At 48.3% G+C, this 20720-nt stretch overlaps 1 protein-coding gene across 1 annotated transcript in view; it reads right to left on the bottom strand.

The window, feature by feature from the left end:
- Positions 1–20720, bottom strand: part of LOC149464696 (ATP-binding cassette sub-family A member 13-like) — a 594838-nt gene that overhangs the window by 185672 nt on the left and 388446 nt on the right. The window lies entirely within an intron of this gene.

Genomic DNA, 20720 nt, shown 5'->3' with positions numbered 1-20720 from the left:
TGGGTTGTCAGAGCCTGGGATCGAACCTGGTCCTTCTGCAGTGAGAGGCAATGTCTCTTCTCACTGAGCTATCTGGAATGCTGGACAGCTCCCTTGACAATTCTTAGATAATCCTGCCTTGTGCCTTGAAAACTCTTGAACCTTGAACTCCTTGCTCCTCCCATGAACTTCCTTATAAAAGCCATGTCCATGCACTTCCTCCTTGCCAGATTATTGTGCCTTTCCAGCCAATATCCCGCTACTGTTCCTGCTGCTGTCTACACCTCCGCTACTGACCTTTGGCTTGTTCCTGACCACGATTTCGCCTCATCCTAACGTACTACGATTGATCTGCTACCATTTGTGACCGACCCTTGGCTTGTGACTGACTCTGCTTTCATCTGATCCCTAACCTGTTGATCCGCTATCGGTTACCAGTCTGCTCATTCCCTGGTGGGGTGATCCTGAGATCTGCGACCTGGTATTAACACGCAGCCCAATCCATCTCCACCATTAGAAGCTCTGGTGAATACCGGTTAATACTTAGACCCCGCACCTCAGGTGAGCCTGCGTCATTCCCAGGGGGATCCGCTGGTGTACCTATCCTGCTGGTTCCAGGTAAGCCTTTTACTGCTATAGCAACTGGTCTCTGAACCTGACCTTACACCGTGACATGGGTAGGGCAATCCATTAAAATGAATTGGTTGCCCTACCTGTGATGTACATGTGCAATTGTGCATGCACAGATCTGAAACGAGCCTCATATCACGATTCCATTGTTACATCCTCAGTCCCCCTTCACATCACAGTCACTCCTCTGCACATTACTGTCCTCAGCCCCCCCCCCCCCCATTGCAATTTTCAGCCCCTCTATTACCGTCCTCCACCCCCTTCCTCTCATTATTGTCCCCCAATTAATGACCTGAGCCCCCCAATTACTATCATAAAACCACCCATTACTATCCTTAGCCCCCCCACTTCTGTCCTCAGTGATCTTATTGCAGTCCTCAGCCCCACCATTACTGTCCTCATTCCCCCCTCATTAATGTCCTCAGCTTCCCCACATTACTATCCTTGGGCTCCATTACTGTCCTCAGCCACCCCTCATTAATGTCCTCATACCCCCATTACTGTCCTTAGCCCCCATTAATGTCCCCAGTTCCCCCCATTACTGTCCTCAGATACTATTGCGGTTCCCTCTCTGTCCTCAGCCCCCCCTCCATTACTGTCCTCAGCCCCCCCTCCATTAATCTCCTCAATGATCTCATTACTGTCCTCAGTCCCCCCATTAATGTCCTCAGCCCTGCTTCATTAATGTAATCAGTTACCCCATTACTGTCCTCAGCCCCCCCTCCATTACTGTGGCTATGCCAGTGCCCACAATGTCTCATTTTTGAAACAGAAAGGAACTGAGAACATAATACTAATTCTCTTTCTCTGAAGCCCCATCTGCACTGCAGAAGAATGAACAGACATCTCTTTATGGAGGATTAATATTCATTCACGCACGGGAGCATGGTAAACACCAGGGGTGGACTAACCATTCTGGCATTCGGGCAATGCCCGAGGGCCCTGGGTCAGTAGGGGGCCCATGAGAGGATCACTGTCAGAGTCAGTGTGGGGAGCGGAGGAGGAGGCAGTCTCAGATCCCCACCCAGAAGTAGCTCACCTGTAAATTCACGTGGTGGCAGAGGGAGTCGGGTTATGAGTCCGAACTCTGTGCTGGTGATGGAGCTGGTGGGCAGTGGGAAGGTGAGAGGCATATCATCCATGCTGCAGGGTGTTCACCACACACACCCCAGCTGCCCCCATTGATGATATGTATCAGGAACAAAGTCGGAGGTGATCGGTGCAGGGGAGGGACAGTGACAGCACCGATCTCCCTGCATGGATTTCAATGAAAGCCGGGGGAGGGAGAGACATCCATGCAGGGAGATTGGTGCTGTCACTGTCCCTCCCCTGCACCGATCATCCCTGACTGTCATCAGATTTCCCTCCTGGGCCCCCCTCTGTGTTCCTCAGTCCCCCATCCCCCCTCACAGGTCTCTGATGCCTTTTCTTCTCTGACAGTGTCCATCCCCTCCCCCCATCCTCTGCGGCAGAGTAGAGGAGGGAGGATCTGCTCTGTCTCCCCTGTCCAGATCAGCCGGAAGCTCTGTAATGCTTCTGAATATACCAGATCAGTGTTCTCTCTCTCTCCCCCCTCTCTCTATCCCTCTCCCTCCCCCTCTCTCTCCCTTCTCTCTTTCTCTCCAATCCATTCCTTCCATCCTTCCTCCATCCATTCCCTCCCTCCCTTTTCTTCCTTCCTCCATCTCCTCCCTTCATTCTTTCCTACCTCCCCTCCTTTCATTCTTTCCTCCCATCCCTCCTTTCATTTCCTTCCTTCCTCCCTTACTTCCTTCTTCCCTTCCTTCATGCCTTCCTTCCTCTTTCCCTCCCTTCTTTCCTTCCTTTCTTCCTTCCTTCCTTCATCCATTCCCTCCCTCTTTTTTCTTCGTTTCTTCTTCCCTTCCTTCCCTCCCCTTCCTTCATTCCTTCCTCCATCCATTTCTTTCCTTCCTCTATCCATTCCCTCCCTCCCTTTTCTTCCTTCATCTATCCCCTCTCTTCATTCTTTTCTTCCTTCCCTCCCTCTCTCCCTTCCTTCTGCTCTCCCTCCCTCCTCCTTCTTTCCTTTCATACCTCATCCATTTTATCCCTCCTTTTTCTTCCTTCCTTCCTCCCCTTCCTTCATTCCTTCCTCCATCCATTTTCTTCCTTACCTTCATTCCTTCCTCTATCCCCTCCCTTAATTTTTTCCTTCCCTCCCTCCTCGTCCTTCAATCATTCCTTCCTTCTTTCCCCTTTCACTCCCCTTCCTTCAATCCATCCTTTCTTTCTCCCTTCCTCCCTCCCTTCCTTGCTCCATCCCCTCCCTTCATTCTTTCCTCCCTCCCCTCCTTTCATTTCCTTCCTTCCTGCCTCCCTCCCTCCCCTCCTTCCTTTAATTTCCTTCATTCTTTCCTCCATTTCCTTCCTTCCTCCATCCATTCCCTCCCTCCCTTCTCTTCCCTTCCTTCCTCTATCCATTCCCTTTTCTTCCTCCCTACCCTCCTTCCTTTCTTCCTCCATCCATATCTTCCTCCCTACCTTCCTTCCTTCATCCATATCTTCCTTCCTTCATCCATTCCCTCCCTCCCTTTTTCTTCCTTCCTCCATCCCCCTCTGTTAGGGATCCGGGTATGACCAGAAATGTGTAGACTGACAGAGGGAAACACTGTCAGGGCTCCAGGGTATGACCAGAGGTATGTGACTGACGCAGGGAAACGCAGACTTCAGATATGTTATAAACAATATAATTTATTAACACTAACAATACAAACATAAACGCAGTGCAATACTAAAACATAACACAGTGCAAACAAACCAAACCAACCACAGATAACAGTATATACAATGCAAGCGTCGTCAGGCAGGCCGGGTCAATAACAATCGGGCAGGTAGGTACAGGGGGAGCAAGTGGAGAATGGTCGGGGTCACAAGCCAGGTTCAGCAGGTAGCGGGCAGCGTGGTACAGAGGGTCAGGCAGAGGGATGGTCAGGAACGAGCCGGGGTCCGAGCAGGAGAGGGTCAGCGTAATCAGAACAGGCAGAGTTTGGCAACAAGGAAACGTACTAGCAGGAACACAGGAACAAGAATGCAGGATTACAAGATACAGGGCCCAGGAAAAACACACACACCAAGGCAGAGTCTGCAGGTCTGGCCATCCCTTAAATACACCTGCATAAGCAGTTTCAGGTGTTTGGCTGGCTGCAGGGTTGAGTCTCTGATTGCTGGGAGCACCCGCTGGCCAGCCTGGTACTGCAGCCCATAAGGCAGGTGAGTCCCACCATTGCTGGCCAGTCCATTCCTGACAAACACAGGCTCCAGGTATAGTATAAACAATACAATTTATTAAAGACTAAACAATACATAAACGCAGTGCAAGACTAAACATAAACACAGTGCAACCAAACCTCCAACAGATAACAATAAGAACAATACTAAACATATTCGGGCAGGCTGGGTTAGTAGCAAACGGGCAGGCAAGGTACAAGGAGCAGGCGGAAGCATAGTCAGGAATAGCCGAGGTCAGGACAGGCAGAGTTCATGCAGAGTCAGGATTAAAGCAGAATCAGGATCAGGCAGGAAGCAGACAGGATGCAGGTACAGGGGCTCATGGGAAACATACACCAAGGCCCTGATCACAGGCCTGGCCATTCCTTAAATACACCTGCTGTAATCAGCCTCAGGTGATGACTCATTGCAGGAGTGAGCCTCTGGTTGCTGAGAGCACCCGCTGGCCAGCCCTGGTACTGCAGCCCACAAGGCAGGTGAGTCCCACCACCACTGGCAAGTCCATTCCTGACAGTACCCCCCCCCTATAAGGAGCGGCCTCAGGATGCTCCAAACAGTCCGTAATGGCCCAAATGTTCCACTGCCTGGGTCCGGCAACTGGCTGGACCTCCCACTGCCGGAATCAAGCGATTGGCTGGGTCTCCTGCTGATAGGCCTATCTTTTTGTAGGAGACTGCAGGAAGGCAGATTGCTGGACACAGGATTTCCAGAAGCAGGCTGGGCAGCAGGCAGAGGCACGTCAGGCGGGACAGCAGGCAGAGGCACGTCAGGCGGGACAGCAGGCAGAGGCACGTCAGGCGGGACAGCAGGCAGAGGCACGTCAGGCGGGACAGCAGGCAGAGGCACGTCAGGCGGGACAGCAGGCAGAGGCACGTCAGGCGGGACAGCAGGCAGAGGCACGTCAGGCGGGACAGCAGGCAGAGGCACGTCAGGCGGGACAGCAGGCAGAGGCACGTCAGGCGGGACAGCAGGCAAGGCAGCGGGCACCGGGACAGCAGGCGAAGCAGCGGGCACCGGGCCATCAGGCGGAGCAGCGGGCACCGGGCCATCAGGCGGAGCAGCGGGCACCGGCCATCAGGTGGAGCAGCGGGCACCGGGCCAGCAGGCGGAGCAGCAGGCGGAGCAGCAGGCGGAGCAGCGGGCACCGGGCCATCAGGCGGAGCAGCGGGCACCGGGCCATCAGGTGGAGCAGCAGACAAGGCAGCGGGCACTGGGCCATCAGGCGGAGCAGCTGGTACCGGGCCATCAGGCGGAGCAGTGGGCACCGGGCCATCAGGTGGAGCAGCAGGCAAGGCACCGGGCACCGGGCCATCAGGCGGAGCAGTGGGCACCGGGCCATCAGGCGAGGCAGCGGGCACCGGGCCATCAGGCGAGGCAGCGGGCACCGGGCCATCAGGCGAGGCAGCGGGCACCGGGCCATCAGGCGGAGCAGCGGGCACCGGGCCATCAGGCGGAGCAGCGGGCACCGGGCCATCAGGCGGAGCAGCGGGCACCGGGCCATCAGGTGGAGCAGCAGGCAAGGCAGCGGGCACCGGGCCATCAGGCGAGGCAGCGGGTACCGGGCCATCAGGCGGAGCAGTGGGCACCAGGCCATCAAGTGGAGCAGCAGGCAAGGCAGCGGGCCATCAGGCGGACCACCGGGCCATCAGGCGGAGCAGTGGGCACCGGGCCTTCAGTTGGCGCAGCGGGCACCGGGCCATTAGTTGGCGCAGCGGGCACCGTGCCATTAGTTGGCGCAGCGGGCACTGGGCCATCAGGCGGAGCAGCGGGCACCGGGCCATCAGGCGGAGCAGCAGGCAAGGCAGCAGGTACCGGGCCATCAGGTGGACCAGCGGGCACCAAGTCATCTGGCAGAACCGCGGGCACCGAGCCACCAAGCTCGACAGCGGGCACCGAGCCATCTGGCACGACAGCCGGCACCGAGCCATCTAGCAGAACCGTGGGCACTGGGTCACCAAGCTCGACAACGGGCACCGAGTCATCTAGCAGAACCGTGGGCACTGGGTCACCAAGCTCGACAGCGGGCACCGAGTCATCTAGCAGAACCGCGGGCACTGGGTCAGCAAGCTTGACAGCGGGCACTGAGTCATCTGGCACGACAGCGGGTACCGAGCCATCTGGCATGACAGCGGGCCCCGAGCCATCTGGCTCGACAGCGGGTACCGAGTCATCTGGCTCGACAGCGGGTATCGAGTCATCTGGCTCGACAGCGGGCACCGAATCATCTGGCTCGACAGCGGGCACCGAATCATCTGACAAGACCGTGGGCACCGAGTCATCTGGCACGACAGCGGGCAGCGAGTCATCTGGCATGACAGCGGGCACCGAGTCATCTGGCTCGACAGCGGGCACCGAGTCATCTGGCTCGACAGCGGGAACCGAGTCATCTGGCTCGACAGCGGGTACCGAGTCATCTGGCTCGACAGCGGGCACCGAATCATCTGACAAGACCGTGGGCACCGAGTCATCTGGCACGACAGCGGGCACCGAGTCACCAGGCACGACAGCGGGCTCCGAGTTAACTGGCATGACAGCGGGCACCGAGTCATCTGGCAAGACAGTGGGCACCGGGCCATCAGGCATTGGATCGTCTGGTTCAACAGCGGGCATCGGGTCCCCAGGCACGACAGCGGGCACCGGGTCATCAGGTATCGGGTCATCTGGCTTGACAGCGGGTATTGGGTCACCTGGCATCAGGTCATCTTGCTCGACAGCGGGTACCGGGTCATCTGGTTCGACAGCGGGCACCGGGTCATCAGGCATTAGATAGTCTGGCTCGACAGCGGGCATCGGGTCATCTGGCATCAGGTCATCTGGCTCAACAGCGGATATCGGGTCATCTGGTTCGACAGGGGGCACCGAGTCATCTAGCTCGTCAGCGGGCATCGGGTCACCAGGCACGACAGCGGGCACCGGGTCATCAGGCATCGGGTCATCTGGCTCGACAGTGGGCACCGGGTCATCAGGCATTGGATCGTCTGGCTCGACAGCGGGCACCGAGTCATCTGGCATAATAGGACCATCAGGCTGGGTAGACACATCAAGCTGGGTAGGGTACACTGGGTCATCGGGCATCAGGGTATCAGGCTGAACCACGGAAGGCGGGTTCTCAGACGCAGGCTGACCGGTTTGGATACTGGCAGGATGGTATTGGTTGGAAAGAATTTTCGCTTTTTCCTGGTTTTAGTTACTGGAGCGCAGGAAGTAAGTGCAGATTTGTAAGTGGATAGAGCAGCTGTAGGCAGAGAAGAGCTGAGGGATGGAACAAAGGAGGGAGCAGTTGCTACAGAGGACTTCTTTACAGGGTTAAAGATAGGATAGGTGCAGCGAGTGGGAGCAGGGGACTGATATGTGGTAGTTAGCAGAGTATACTGGGCCGTCACTGGGGGTGCTGTCGGGGATGCTGGAAGAGTGCCTTGAGCAGAGGAATGACGTTGCAAGCTGACTGAGGCTGGGTGCAACAAGTCTGACCATGTCTGCAGTATGGGTTGAACAAAGCTCCGCTTACACAAAGCCTGTCTGGTCAAAGACTGCACTGCGTTTATACAATCTCTTAGCACCTGTTGTGAACATGCAGAATAACGCTCCAAGAAGTCATCCACATCATCCTCCAATAACCACACCAGGGACTCTACCTGGTTGGCACTAAATGGCGGCAAAAATTCATCCTTGCATTCGGGGTACCAGATGAAGCCAACTTTGCACAAATCTGAATCAATGGTTGCACCTCAGAGAACTCTGTCCCCTGATCTACTAGGCAATGAGCGATCCTTATGCATTCTAGTAGTTGATCCCGGGTATACTCCTTCAGAGTCTGATAAGCATAATCTCTGTCATCAAAGACCAGCAGAGACAAATACACCACCTCATCAAGATGCATCCTTCCCAGCAACAATAAGCCAAGATGGCTTCCCTGTGCAGCCACTTCTGGTCAGGAATGGCCTTGGTGTTCTGTTAGGGATCCGAGTATGACCAGAAATGTGTGGACTGACACAGGGAAACACAGGCTCCAGGTATAGTATAAACAATACAATTTATTAAAGACTAAATACATAAACGCAGTGCAAGACTAAACATAAACACAGTGCAACCAAACCTCCAACAGATAACAATAAGAACAATACTAAACGTAGTCGGGCAGGCCGGGTCGGTAGCAAACGGGCAGGCAAGGTACAAGGAGCAGGCGGAAGCATAGTCAGGAATAGCCGAGGTCAGGACAGGCAGAGTTCATGCAGAGTCAGGATTAAAGCAGAATCAGGATCAGGATCAGGCAGGAAGCAGACAGGATGCAGGTACAGGGGCTCATGGGAAACATACACCAAGGCCCTGATCACAGGCCTGGCCATTCCTTAAATACACCTGCTGTAATCAGCCTCAGGTGATGACTCATTGCAGGAGTGAGCCTCTGGTTGCTGAGAGCACCCGCTGGCCAGCCCTGGTACTGCAGCCCACAAGGCAGGTGAGTCAAACCACCACTGGCAAGTCCATTCCTGACACCCTCCCTTCTTTCTTTCCTCTCTCTCTCTCTCTCTCTCTCTCTCTCTCTCTCTCTCTCTCTCTCTCTCTCTCTCTCTCTCTCTCTCTCTCTCCTTTCTCCCTTTCTCCCTTTCTCCCTTTCTCCCTTTCTCCCTTTCTCCCTTTCTCCCTTTCTCCCTTTCTCCCTTTCTCCCTTTCTCCCTTTCTCCCTTTCTCCCTTTCTCCCTTTCTCCCTTTCTCTCTTTCTCTCTTTCTCTCTTTCTCTCTTTCTTCCTTCCCTCCCCTTCATTCATTCCTTCCTACATCCATTTCCATCCTTCCTCCATCCCCTTCCTCCATTCCCTCCTTTTGCTCTCCCTCTCTCCCCTCCCCTTCTTTTCTTCCTTCCTTCATCCATAATCTCCCTTCCTCCCTCCCCTCCTCCCTTCTCTCCCCTTCCTTCATCCATTTTCTTCCTTCCTTCCTTCTTTCCTCCATTCCCTCCCTCCCTTTTCTTCCTTACCTTTATTCCTACCTCTATCCCCTCCCTTCATTTTTTAATTCCCTCCCTCATCGTCCTTCAATCATTCCTTCCTTCCTTCCCCCTCCCCTTCCTTCAATCCTTCCTTTCTCCCTTCCTCCCTCCCTTCATTCCTTCCTTCCTCCATCCCCTCCTTTCATTTCCTTCCTTCCTCCATTTTTTGCTTCCTTCCCTCCCCTTCCTTCCTTACTTCGTCCATCCATTTTCTTTCCTTCCTTCATTCCTTCCGTCCTCCATCCATTCCCACCCTCCCTTTTATTCCTTCCCTTTTCTTCCTTCCCTTCCTTCCTCCATCCCCTCCCTTTATTCTTTCCTCCCACCCCTCCTTCCTTCCTTCCTCCCCCCTTCCTTCCTCCCCCCTTCCTCTATCTATTTTCTTCCTTCCTTCCTTCCTCTATCGCCTCCCTTTGAAATTTTTTCATTCCCTCCCTCCTCGTCCTTCAATCAATCCTTCCTTCCCCCTCCCTCCCCTTCCTTCAATCCTTCCTTTCTCCCTTCCTCCCTCCCTTCATTCTTTCCTTCCTCCATCCCCTCCCTTCAATCTTTCCTCCTTCCCCTCCTTTAATTTCCTTCCTTCCTCCCCTCCTTCCTTCCCTCCCTTTCCTTAATTCCTTCCTCCATTCATTTCCTTCCTTCCTCCATCCATCTATTCCCTCCCTTTTCTTCCTTCCTTCCTCCCTTCCTTCCCTCCGTTACATTCATTACTTCGTCCATCCATTTTCTTTCCTTCCTTCCTTGCTTCCTCCATTCATTCCCTCCCTCCCTCCCTCCCTTTTATTCCTTCCCTTTTCTTCCTTCCCTTCTATCCTCCATCCCCTCCCTTCATTCTTTCCTCCATCCCCTCCTTTCCTTTCTTCCTTCCTTCCTCTATCCATTCCCTCCCTCCATTCCTAACTTCCTCCCTTCCCTCCTTTTCCTTCATTCCTTCCTCCATCCATTTGCTTTCCTTCCTTCCTCTATCCATTCCCTCCCTCCCTTTTCTTCTTTCCCTTCCTTCCTCCATCCCCTCATTTCAATCTTTCCTCCCACCCCTTCTTCACTCCTTTCTTCATCCATTCCCTATCTCCCTTTTTATTCCTTCCTTCCTTCCCCTTCCTTCATTTTTCTTCATTCCTTCCTCTATTTTATTTATTTCCTTTATTCCTTCCTTTCTCCATCCATTCCCTCCCTCCATTTTCTTCCTTCTCTTCCTTCCTCTCACCCCTCCTTCCTTTCTTCCCCTTCCTTCCTCTCCTCCCCGTCCTTCCTCCATCCATTCCCTCCCTTTTTATTTCTTCCTTCCTTCCTTCCCTCCATGCATTGCCTTCCTTCCGATATAAGGGGGTACAGATTCTGTTTATTCATCCCAATCTAATGACTGCCCAACATATACTAGTGTCCCCTGTTCACTCCCTACTGACACTGTCCACTGCCCCCGCAAAATCATTGTGAAAAAAATAATACAATAATAATAATACATAATACAAAAAAAAATATAATACTAATAAAAATGAAGACCTACTGACACCATCCTACACATACTATCCACAGCCATACACTCCTCTCCCTGTATATACTACCCACTGTCATACACTCCACACTGTACATTCCGTACTTAACATTACCTCATTTTGCACTATATAAGTCATCTCAGACACTATTTAACCACACCCCTTTTAAGCCATGCCCAATTTTTTGCGTAATTTAAAACACATCACTCCTCTCTCATCCCTTCCTCTCTCTCTCTCACTCCTCCTCCTCTCTCGCACACACCTCCTCTTTTTCACACTCTAACTCCACTCTCTCTTTCACTTCCCCCACATGGCAGCCATTTTTAAACCTGGAAGTGCCCAGTGGCTTCAACGGAAAGAAGCCGGGAACATTCATGCAGGCTTTGCTGCAGTAAATATTTAAATGCCCCTTCTATGCAGCTGAGCTGCAATATGTAGGTAGGACGTTGTGTGGGTGTGGCTTGAGTGTAGGCGGGAACACAGGGGGCCCCCATTATCTCTTACTGCCCGGGGGTCCCATGAGTTGTCAGTCCGCCCCTGGTAAACACATATTACTGTGTTTCAGTGATGAATAACCACAGGAGAAATCTGTATTATTTGCTCACTGTGCTCATTCAGGGAGGGGCTGGTAAACATGACATGTTTACCAGCCCTCTCCCCCTCCCTTTCCACTTGCTTGACACTGATCTCCCACCGCAGCAGAAGCTGCATCTTACGGGAGGGCCAGGAGAGAGGAGGAGAAGCTGTCCAGCAGTGAGGGGGTGCTGGGGGATCAGTGTGGGTGGGGGCTAGTACAGGGGCAGTCAGAGCAGTGGGTGGGAATCTATTTGCAGGGTTAAATCCTCCTGTGGCTCCCCTGCACCACCCAAAGAGAAGAGAAGACAGCAGCTGCAGGGGAGCCAAAGGGGATTAGTGCTACGGGGAATTGGTTGGATTATTCCTGGTGTGTAGTGTGTGACTGGGCACAGTGGTCTTCCCTCCCCTCAGACCCATGTGCCCTACACACATATTATGACATGCCACTGACTCAGGCCTTATGCTGCCCACTATAAATTGGGGAATATGTTTTGTCATTTATTCCTATTTGCAGCGCCATTCTTCACTCACCTAGTGTGCAACACTTTTCACTGACAAAGTGAACAAACACCCACTCTATTCGCCATTCTATGTAATTTAATTATGTCACTGTTATGGAATCACTGCATGTTTAATAAAGCCCGTCTATCATCATTGACGTGTTGGTCTGTTGTTGGCCAGTTACGGGTGGCACATCACTGGAAATGCTCGGAGAACTCAACATTTAAAGTAGGTCCTGTGGAGGTGGTGCTATAGGCAGCTATCATTAAATGTTTTTACAATTGAAACTATTTAATTAGTTCTTCTCTGTGCCATTCATTTCTTTCTTCATATTTTAGAATTATGCAGAAAGCACATTTTTAGTTCCTATTATTTGATAATCAGAGCACCATGCTCCTAAGTTTAATGATCAATGATTGTTACACAGTGCTGTCATATTTCTCAGAACAGCACAAATTATATGATTCAAAGCACTGCAGAACTGAATATATTTCAACATGGTGTAGATTGTCTATAAAGAAAAGGTTTTATGGACACATCATATGAATATTTTTGAATCATAGTATTCAGTTAATGTTATCTAATACATTAATTGCTTTGCTACTCCCTATTAGTGCTTGTTGCAAAGAGCAGTAATGTGTCAGTTACAAAGCAATACATAATATTGAAAATTATACATGCATTAAAAATAGCATGCATGAAATGAACAAAAAACCCATGGTCTTGCAATTTAAACAGATTAGAGATACTGACATTTTAATGCAGGACTGCCAAACTGATACTAACATATAAAGTGAACAAGTACAAATGATTGAGACTTAAAGGATAAAAAACCTTTCATAACATGTTACACCCATATTCAGGGTGTAACATGTTATGAATATACCGGTCCCTACTCCCCTACTTTGACAGCTAGCAGGGGATCTCCCCCCGCACTACCTGTCAAAGAAAAAAAGAACATAGCCATGTGTGGCTCCGCCCACCCTGCCATGTCACTCATTCACAGTCCTATGTCAGTGACAAACTACAGCCTTAGGGGCTGTCAGCTTGAGGTGTGTAGTGTGTATATTTCTGTACCTGTCTTTGCGCTGGCAGCACGCCGCTCGGTGTGGTCCCAGCACAAAGACCGTGGTGTCACTGAGAGCCCCGGGTTCCGTTCTAACGATCGGGACCCGGGACTCCCGATTCCAGGTCACGTGATCGCTGTGATAGCCTCTGATTGGCTATTACAGTGATCAGTCACTGTGCAGCCCAGCCCCCTTGTTTTTTCTCTCTCTATGAATGGAGAGGAGAGATACATAAAAAAAGTTTGTAAAAAAAAAAAAAGATAAATAAATGTTAGAAAATAAAAGAAAAAATAAAGAAAAATACCTAGATCAAGGTTTGATCTAGTTCAGTACCAGGGTTAGTGTTTGGGTCAAGGTCGAAGGCCAGGGTCAAAGGTCAGGATTTAAAAAAAATTGGTGTCAGTTAGCGTTAATGTCAGTGTGTTTTAGGTAAAAAAAAAAACAAACAAAAAACAAAATGTGCACTATTGTTTCTGGGCTGTACTACGGGTACAAACAACAAATAACACACATATATGGTATTGCTTTGATCGTCAAGAGTTGGAGAATTTATTTTTGGTTGTTCTATGTTGGTACGTTCTGGTCGTAACAAGAAACACACAGCTAAATAAAAAAAAATAATTTTTTTTACTATTTTGGGCCAGTTTTCCTTTGATTAATAAAAAAAAATTAGGAGCTATCCATTACCATTTACCACCAAATGAAAGCCCAATTTGTCCTGAAAAAAAAACAAGGTATAATCCACCTGGATGTACAATGTAGTTGTGATGATATGTAGGGTTTTACTAACAGGCATTTAGATTTAATTTACCCTTAGACGTGAAGGGGTTAAACAATATAATAAATCATATAATAAATTCCTTCATTCCTGGTATAAATGGTCACACAACCCAAGATGTACAGTTAAAATATGATAACCCACCCAATACGGAGTTTATATTATGTTCTGGACTGGTATATTACTGTTCTGTTATATCCCACCTCCCTGTCCCTCCCCATTATCCCTCTCCCTCAGCCCAAGTTCCGTAGCGTTTGTTTACTGGAACTGGAAAATGTATAATCTCTCCAATGCACATCTGTTTGTAATGCTGACTTTTTTTAATGTTAACTGGAACTTCTATGTCTATACATTGTATACCTCTTCCCCTATCACCCACCTTCCCTTGTAACTTCCCTGTTTGAAAAATAAAAATTATTTGAACATAAAATAGTTAATTTGAGCCAAGTGGGGTCCAACTGAACAGTTTTCACTGTACCATCAGCTAAATACAGTATACAGCGCTGTGTTCTGCCAGTAGTATGGGGACTTCTTGTCCCATTCTCAGAACAAAATTGAGTCAAGCTGAGTGCTGCTCAGCCAATTACAGTCTTGTATTTTACCAATGAATGAAAGGCTTCCTCTGATTGGCTGTGGTGAAAAGGTGGGCAGATGACATCACAATCTCCACTTCAGCCAATCAGAGAAAGCCTTGTATTTATTCATAAAAATATAAACTACTTGTGAATATCTGAGCAGTGATCTGCCTAAATTGACTTTGTTCTAGAAACAGGACGGGAAGTCATTGTACCACTACTGGAACACAGTGTTGTATATTGTATGTAGCTAATGCTACGCCCAGTTTATACAGCACAGCCAGTGGGTACATGTATTAGCAAAGGAAATAGTTTGTTTGGACTATTTGAAGTTAAATGAAGTTGAAAAAATTAAAATAAAAAAATGGAGTTATGCTTTAGAGAATGGATTTCTGTGCAGTTAAAATGCAATTGTTAAACTTTATATACTGACCCCACTATTCATAAACTATATACAATATAGTCAAATAGTTTGTTTGCTTTGCGAGGTAATTTTCATTTTGCAGGAGAATTTTCCCCTAGCTTAGTGAATGAGGGAAAGCTGTTTTGACTTCCATCACCCAATCAAGTGCAAGCAAAAATCCTTTTTTTTTTCCCTTGCACGTGATTGAGTATTCTTTACAATCTGAATGCACCACATCTGTTATAAACCGCCTCAGGGCGCGGGGTCTAAGCCCCAGTCTGCTGTTCACCAGGGCCCCTGATGGTGGGGATGGACTTGGTGCAGACTGGAACCAGGTCGCGACCCCCCCGAGTGCGTCCTGCGGTGGTAGAGAGTACTGACAGCGGAGTGCAGGAAAGGAATCTAATTGAAAAAGGCAGACAGATACACTGGTCTGATCCGAGCCGGATGGATGGATGGATGGTCGGGTACGGTATGCGAGGTCAGACAGGCCGGGTCGGTATTATGCGGGCAGCGAGGTACAATAGGAGCGAGCTAAGAATGGTCAGGTCACAAGCCAGGTTCAGCAGGATGCGGGCAAATACAGTACCAGGGATCAGACGGAAGAATAGTCAGGCAAGCCAGGGGTTAAGCAGGAGAAGAGCAGGATCAGGAACAAGCAGAGGTCGGCAACAGAGTATACAGCAACACTGAATCAGGAACAGGATACAAGACCAAATGGCAACTTGACATACCTGTTCCTATGTTTAAATAGCCCGCCTCCTGCTGTCATTGGTGCCAGGCGCGCGTCCGCGATCCCGAGTGCGCATGCGCGAACCCCGCCGCCGCCATGCGTGCCCAGGTCCTACCGCCCGCCGAGTAGTGAGTGTTGGTGTTCTGCGCATGCGCCGCCCGACGCGATGTCGCAGAACACCCGTATCCTGACAACATCCACTAAACTAAGGGATATTGTCCAGCAAAAGAAAATTCCATTGGAAAGTGAGCAGCTTTTTTGCCTTTCGTTAATCAACATATAGAGGTTTATTTACTAAAGCTGGAGAGTGGAAAATCAGGCTCACTTCTGCATAAAAACCAATCGACTTCCAGGTTGTATTGCCAAAGTTTAATTGAACAAGTTGAGGTTAGAAGCTGATTGGTTTCTATGCAGAAGTAAGCCTGATTTTGCATGCTCCAGCTTTGGTAAATAAACCCCTTAGTGTGACTAGAGCTATCTCAAGTTTATCAATTAATACAAGGTCTTACAATCCACATGTGCTAGGCTGTAAATGGGCAAATGGAGTATACTGTAGCATTATTTTAAGACGCCTTTGAGATCTCTCACAGTTCAATGGATTTGCGCTTAGCCCACTTCAGCTGCTCTATTCCCATATTTTTAATTGAATAGGGAGATAAGTGAAAAAAAAAAGCGCTAGCCTTTAGACATATTGTATAAAATACCACATTATTTAACCTCCCTGGCGGTATTCCCGAGTGTAGCTCGGGGTAAAATGTCAGTGCCAAAAGCGGTAACTCCGAGCTACACTCGGGCTTACCATGCGGCGCTGCATAGGGAGTCCCTGCAGAGCTTACCTTGTCCTTCGCTCCCGCGATGTGTCCCCTGCAGCGTTCCCGGCCATCTCCTCCGGCCGATACCGGCATCCAGCTTCTGTGTTCCGGTACCTGTGATGTCGGGACGTACGGGCGCCACCGGCGGCGGGAAATTTGAACATTTAAAAAAATGTCATTTTTTTCAAAACACATTTTTCATAGTAAAACATTGCTGTTTCAACCCATTTCACATACATTTTGTCCCGAGTGCTTTGTTTGGCGCCCTGCCTGTGTTTTGTCTGTTCTTTCTGCCTGGAAACTGAGAAATGTCCATGGCATCCAAAAAGCGTCCCTTTAGGTCAAAAGCGGGTTTAGATCAGCTAGAGAACAGCGATAGTAAATCAGAACCACTTGCAGAATTGAGTGATAATGATTCGTGGGGAAATTCGTCATCAGACACTGGAAACGATTTTGCGACTTTGCTCAGCGATGTGCGAATTTGGCGCTATATTTCAAATGTCAGTGTTTTTAGTTTGATTATATTATTGAATTAAATGTATTATTATTATATTATTATTTTTTATGATTATTTATTAAATTATAATTTATGATTTCGTGTTTCAAATTTTATCCTACCTGGGATGTTTAATAGACTCTTGTTCGGACAGATTTCAGTGAGTTATTCCTAAAAATTACAGCCTACAATAAAAAAACGACATATTTCCATGCAAAATAATGGTACCGCTTTCAGCACCAAAAATCTGAAATAATCATACCGCCAGGGAGGTTAAGATGCAAGTCTAGGCAAGAGATCAGGAAGTTTATCTTTGTAAGCTCTACAGTGGCACTTAGTAAATAGGACACATCACTTTGTAAGCTAAACTGTTGTTGTGGAAATATGAGAGCCACCAATGTGGGTCTTTTTAGAAGTTTCTATTTACCTACTGTTATGCCAGCACCATTGTTTACTGCAGGAAAAGTAATGACCTAGAATGAACATACAGATCAGGATTTTGATTGTGCTGGTTGTATTTTTGCCTTTTCTCATCAATTTTCTAGTAGTAGGCAAGTATTAGCAAGATAGTCAGAGAAAATAAAATTAAAAAATATCAACAATGGTATGCCCACATTTCTAGGGTGATAGGTTCAAAGCTCAAAATATGTGCCATCTCCTCTTTCCTGTCTGCCCCCATTGGAATACTCCAATGCCTTAAAAAAAATAAATACATTTGCATACAGCTTTTCTTCCTACTTTCTTTAGGTTCATGACATTAGGTCCTCTTCCTCCTCTTATTCTTTCAGCAGTGGGTGGATTGTGAATGCTGTGGAGAATGGCACCATGTAATGATATTGCAACATTTCCTGCAGCATTCTCTTATGATTCTAGGGTATTCTGGGTTCAAAGGAAGTGAGCTAATAAATGCTAGGCATTGTATAAAATTCAAGAAGATTGGTGCTAAACAACTGGAATAATGAGCCTGCAAAGGATAATGCTTGAGCTATTAGCTACTTTTTTTACTCCGTCAGGGCAATAATTTTTTATTTTTTTGCAAGCTGGAGTTTGGATTTATGTTATTTTCATTCAAAGATAAATTTTTTCATACAGTGGGGAACAGAAGTATTTGAACACCCTGCGATTGTGCAAGTCCTCTCACTTAGAAATCACGTAGGGGTCTGAAATTCACATTGTGGGTGCATTCCCACTATGAGAGACAGAATTAAAAAAAAAAATTCAGGAAATCACATTGTATGATTTTTAAAGAATTTATTTGTCTTGCACTGCTGAACATAAGTATTTGAACACCTAAGAAACAGCATGAATTCTGACTCTCAAAGACCTATTACTGCAGACCTACTTTACTCATTAATCTAACTTAGTAGCACCTTTCTGAGCTCTTTAAAGACACCTGTCCACCTCACAGTCACTCAGACGCCAACTACTACCATGGGCAAGACTAAAGAGCTGTCAAAAGAAACCAGAGACAAAATTGTGGACATCCACAAGGCTGGAAAGGGCTACGGGGCAATTGCCAAGAAGCTTGGTGAAAATCGATCAACTGTTGGAGCAATTGTTAGAAAATGGAAGAAGCTAAAGACGACTGTCAGTCTCCCTCGGACTGGGGCTCCATGCAAGATCTCACCTCGTGGGGTATCACTGATGATAAGAAAGGTGAGGAATCAGCCCAGAACTACAAGGGAGGAGCTGGTCAATGACATGAAGAGAGCTGGGACCACAGTTTCAAAGGTCACTGTCGGTAGAACACTACGCTGTCATGGTTTCAAATCATGCATTGCACAGAAGGTTCCCCTTCTCAAGTCATCACATGTCCAGGCCCGTCTGAAGTTTGCCAATGACCATCTGGATGATCCAGAGGAGGCATGGGAGAAAGTCATGTGGTCAGATGAGACCAAAGTAGAACTTTTTGGTCTAAACTTCACTCGTCGTGTTTGGAGGAAAAAGAAGGATGAGTTGCATCCCAAGAACACCATCCCTACTGTGAAGCATGGGGGTGGTAAAATCATGCTTTGGGGGTGCTTTTCTGTGAAGGGGACAAGATGACTGCACTGTATTAAGGAGAGGATGAATGGGGCCATTTATTGTGAGATTTTCAGCAACAACCTCCTTCCCTCAGTCAGAGCATTGAAGATGGGTCGTGGTTGGGTCTTCCAACATGACAACGACCGGAAGCACACAGCCAGGATAACCAAGGAGTGGCTCCATAAGAAGCATATCAAGGTTCTGGAGTGGCCTAGCCAGTCTCCAGACCTAAATCCAATAGAACATCTTTGGAGGGAGCTGAAACTCCGTGTTGCTCAGTGACAGCCCCGCAACCTGACAGATCTAGAGGAGATCTGTGTGGAGGAGTGGGCCAAAATCCCTGTTGCAGTGCAAACCTGGTCAAGAACTACAGGAAACGTCTGACCTCTGTAATTGCAAACAAAGGCTTCTGTACCAAATATTAACACTGATTTTCTCAGGTGTTCAAATACTTATGTTCAGCAGTGCGAGACAAATAAATTCTTTAAAAATCATATAATGTGATTTCCTGAATTTTTTTTTTTAATTCTGTCTCTCAGAGTGGGAATGTACCTACAATGTGAATTTCAGACCCCTCCATGATTTCTAAGTGGGAGAACTTGCAAAATCGCAGGGTGTTCAAATACTTCTGTTCCTCACTGTATAATATAGAATTTCAATATCCTTCTTGTCCTTGGCAGCATACTCACTAGCAGTGTCTAAGGTACTGAGGAACTCCTGCAGCAAAGGGACCTGATAACAGGTGCAGAGTAAGAACAGTTTTATAAATTGGTAAAACTGTTCCTTTCCTTTCTTTTCATTAAAAAATGAATTAATGTTTTTTTTAACAAACTAAGCTTGGCATAAGATGCTATTTTCAAAAGAAAGAAGCTGAAAAGTTCAGTTTTCCCCACGGTGGATTTCATAATTTCTACACATCTTCATAAGTTTTTTTTTTTTTCTCTCACTTTTTCTTACTTACTGCAGACCTTTAATATCACCAATAGAGATGAGCGAATTATTCAAAAATTCGGTTCGGCTGATTCGCCGAATTCGCCGAATAAATTCGCTTCGAGCCGAATATATTCGCTGCGAATTTAACTTATAAAAAGGGTGTTTCTAGGCTTCAGAGAGCCTTTATATTAGTGCAGAACACTGTACCTTTAATTTAAATGCCCTTGGAGTCTGCTGGGGAAGAGAAATAATACTGTCAGTCAGTATGACATGCAGATGAGTGCCGTCGATCTTAGAATCACCGCACAATTCACTCATTTGGGCAGTCACGGGGGCCAAACCAGAGTGTGGAGCCACAGTGTGGCGGTGGAGGCAGCAGCAATGGGAGGCCATACAGCACCCTATGACAAAATGGAACCCACCAGCAGTGTGAGGAGACCTGAAAGTGGCACATGGCAGAGTGTGGCGATGGAGACAGCAGCAATGGGAGGCCGTAAAGGGACCCATGACACACTCTGGACCTGGCAGCAGCATGAGGAGGCGGTACAGGGGCCCATGACAGATTAAGGGCCTGGCAGCAGCATGAGGAGTCGGTACGGGGGCCCATGGCAGATTACGGGCCTGGCAGCAGCATGAGGAGGCGGTACAGGGGCCCATGGCAGAGTGGCGGAGCGTAAGCAGCTAAAATTGAAGGCCATACAGAGGCCTATGTTAAAAAGTCCCCCCAGCAGCAGCGTGGGGAGACGACTATCAAGAGTCCAATGGCAGAGTGGCGGAGCAGAAGCAGCTTCAATTGAAGGCCATACACAGGCCTAGGTTTAAAAGTCCCTCACAGTTAATTCCAATAACGAACTCTACTCCTCCGTGCAATCTACTTACGAGACCCTGGGCAGGTCTGGGTCCAATTTGTGGTAGAGACTGGTTTTGTTCAGCCATGCTTGAGCGAGTAATAACAGGTCTGTGCTGCCCTTTGGTGTCTGGCTTAATGCGCACAACACTGAACGTCCCAGCGTTTGTCAACGATTTGCCGTTAAGTGATGCAAACCCGCTGAACCACGTTCATGAGGAGCCGGTACAGGGGGCCAAAAAATATTACCGCCAGCCGGCGTGTAAATGGATCTAACTCTTTGAACGTACAATAGTGGTTGTGAAGCAGAAAGTCAGTTTATTGTACACAATCGGTCAATTGCAGCTTGCCGTTGGCTGGAAACTGTACGTTTCTGTCACTGGAATGCACTAATCACCCAAAAAATATTACCGCCAGCCGGCGTGTAAATGGATTTAACTCTTTGAACGTACAATAGTGGTTGTGAAGCAGAAAGTCAGTTTATTTTGCACAATCGGCAAACTGCAGCACCAACTGTGCACGACAGCCACCAAAAAAAAAAAGGGTGTATGTCACTTTAAATTTTCGATTCTTTGATAGCTGTGGCCCTAAGTAACGATTCTGTGTCCCTGAGTAATGATTCTGTGTCCC

Source organism: Staurois parvus, unplaced genomic scaffold, assembly GCF_062004578.1.
Source record: "Staurois parvus isolate SC_StPar_1 unplaced genomic scaffold, SC_StPar_1.0 ptg000148l, whole genome shotgun sequence".
Classification (NCBI taxonomy): domain Eukaryota; kingdom Metazoa; phylum Chordata; class Amphibia; order Anura; family Ranidae; genus Staurois; species Staurois parvus.
The sequence above is the reverse complement of the archived record's forward strand: the minus strand, read 5'-3'. Positions and strand labels throughout refer to the sequence as shown.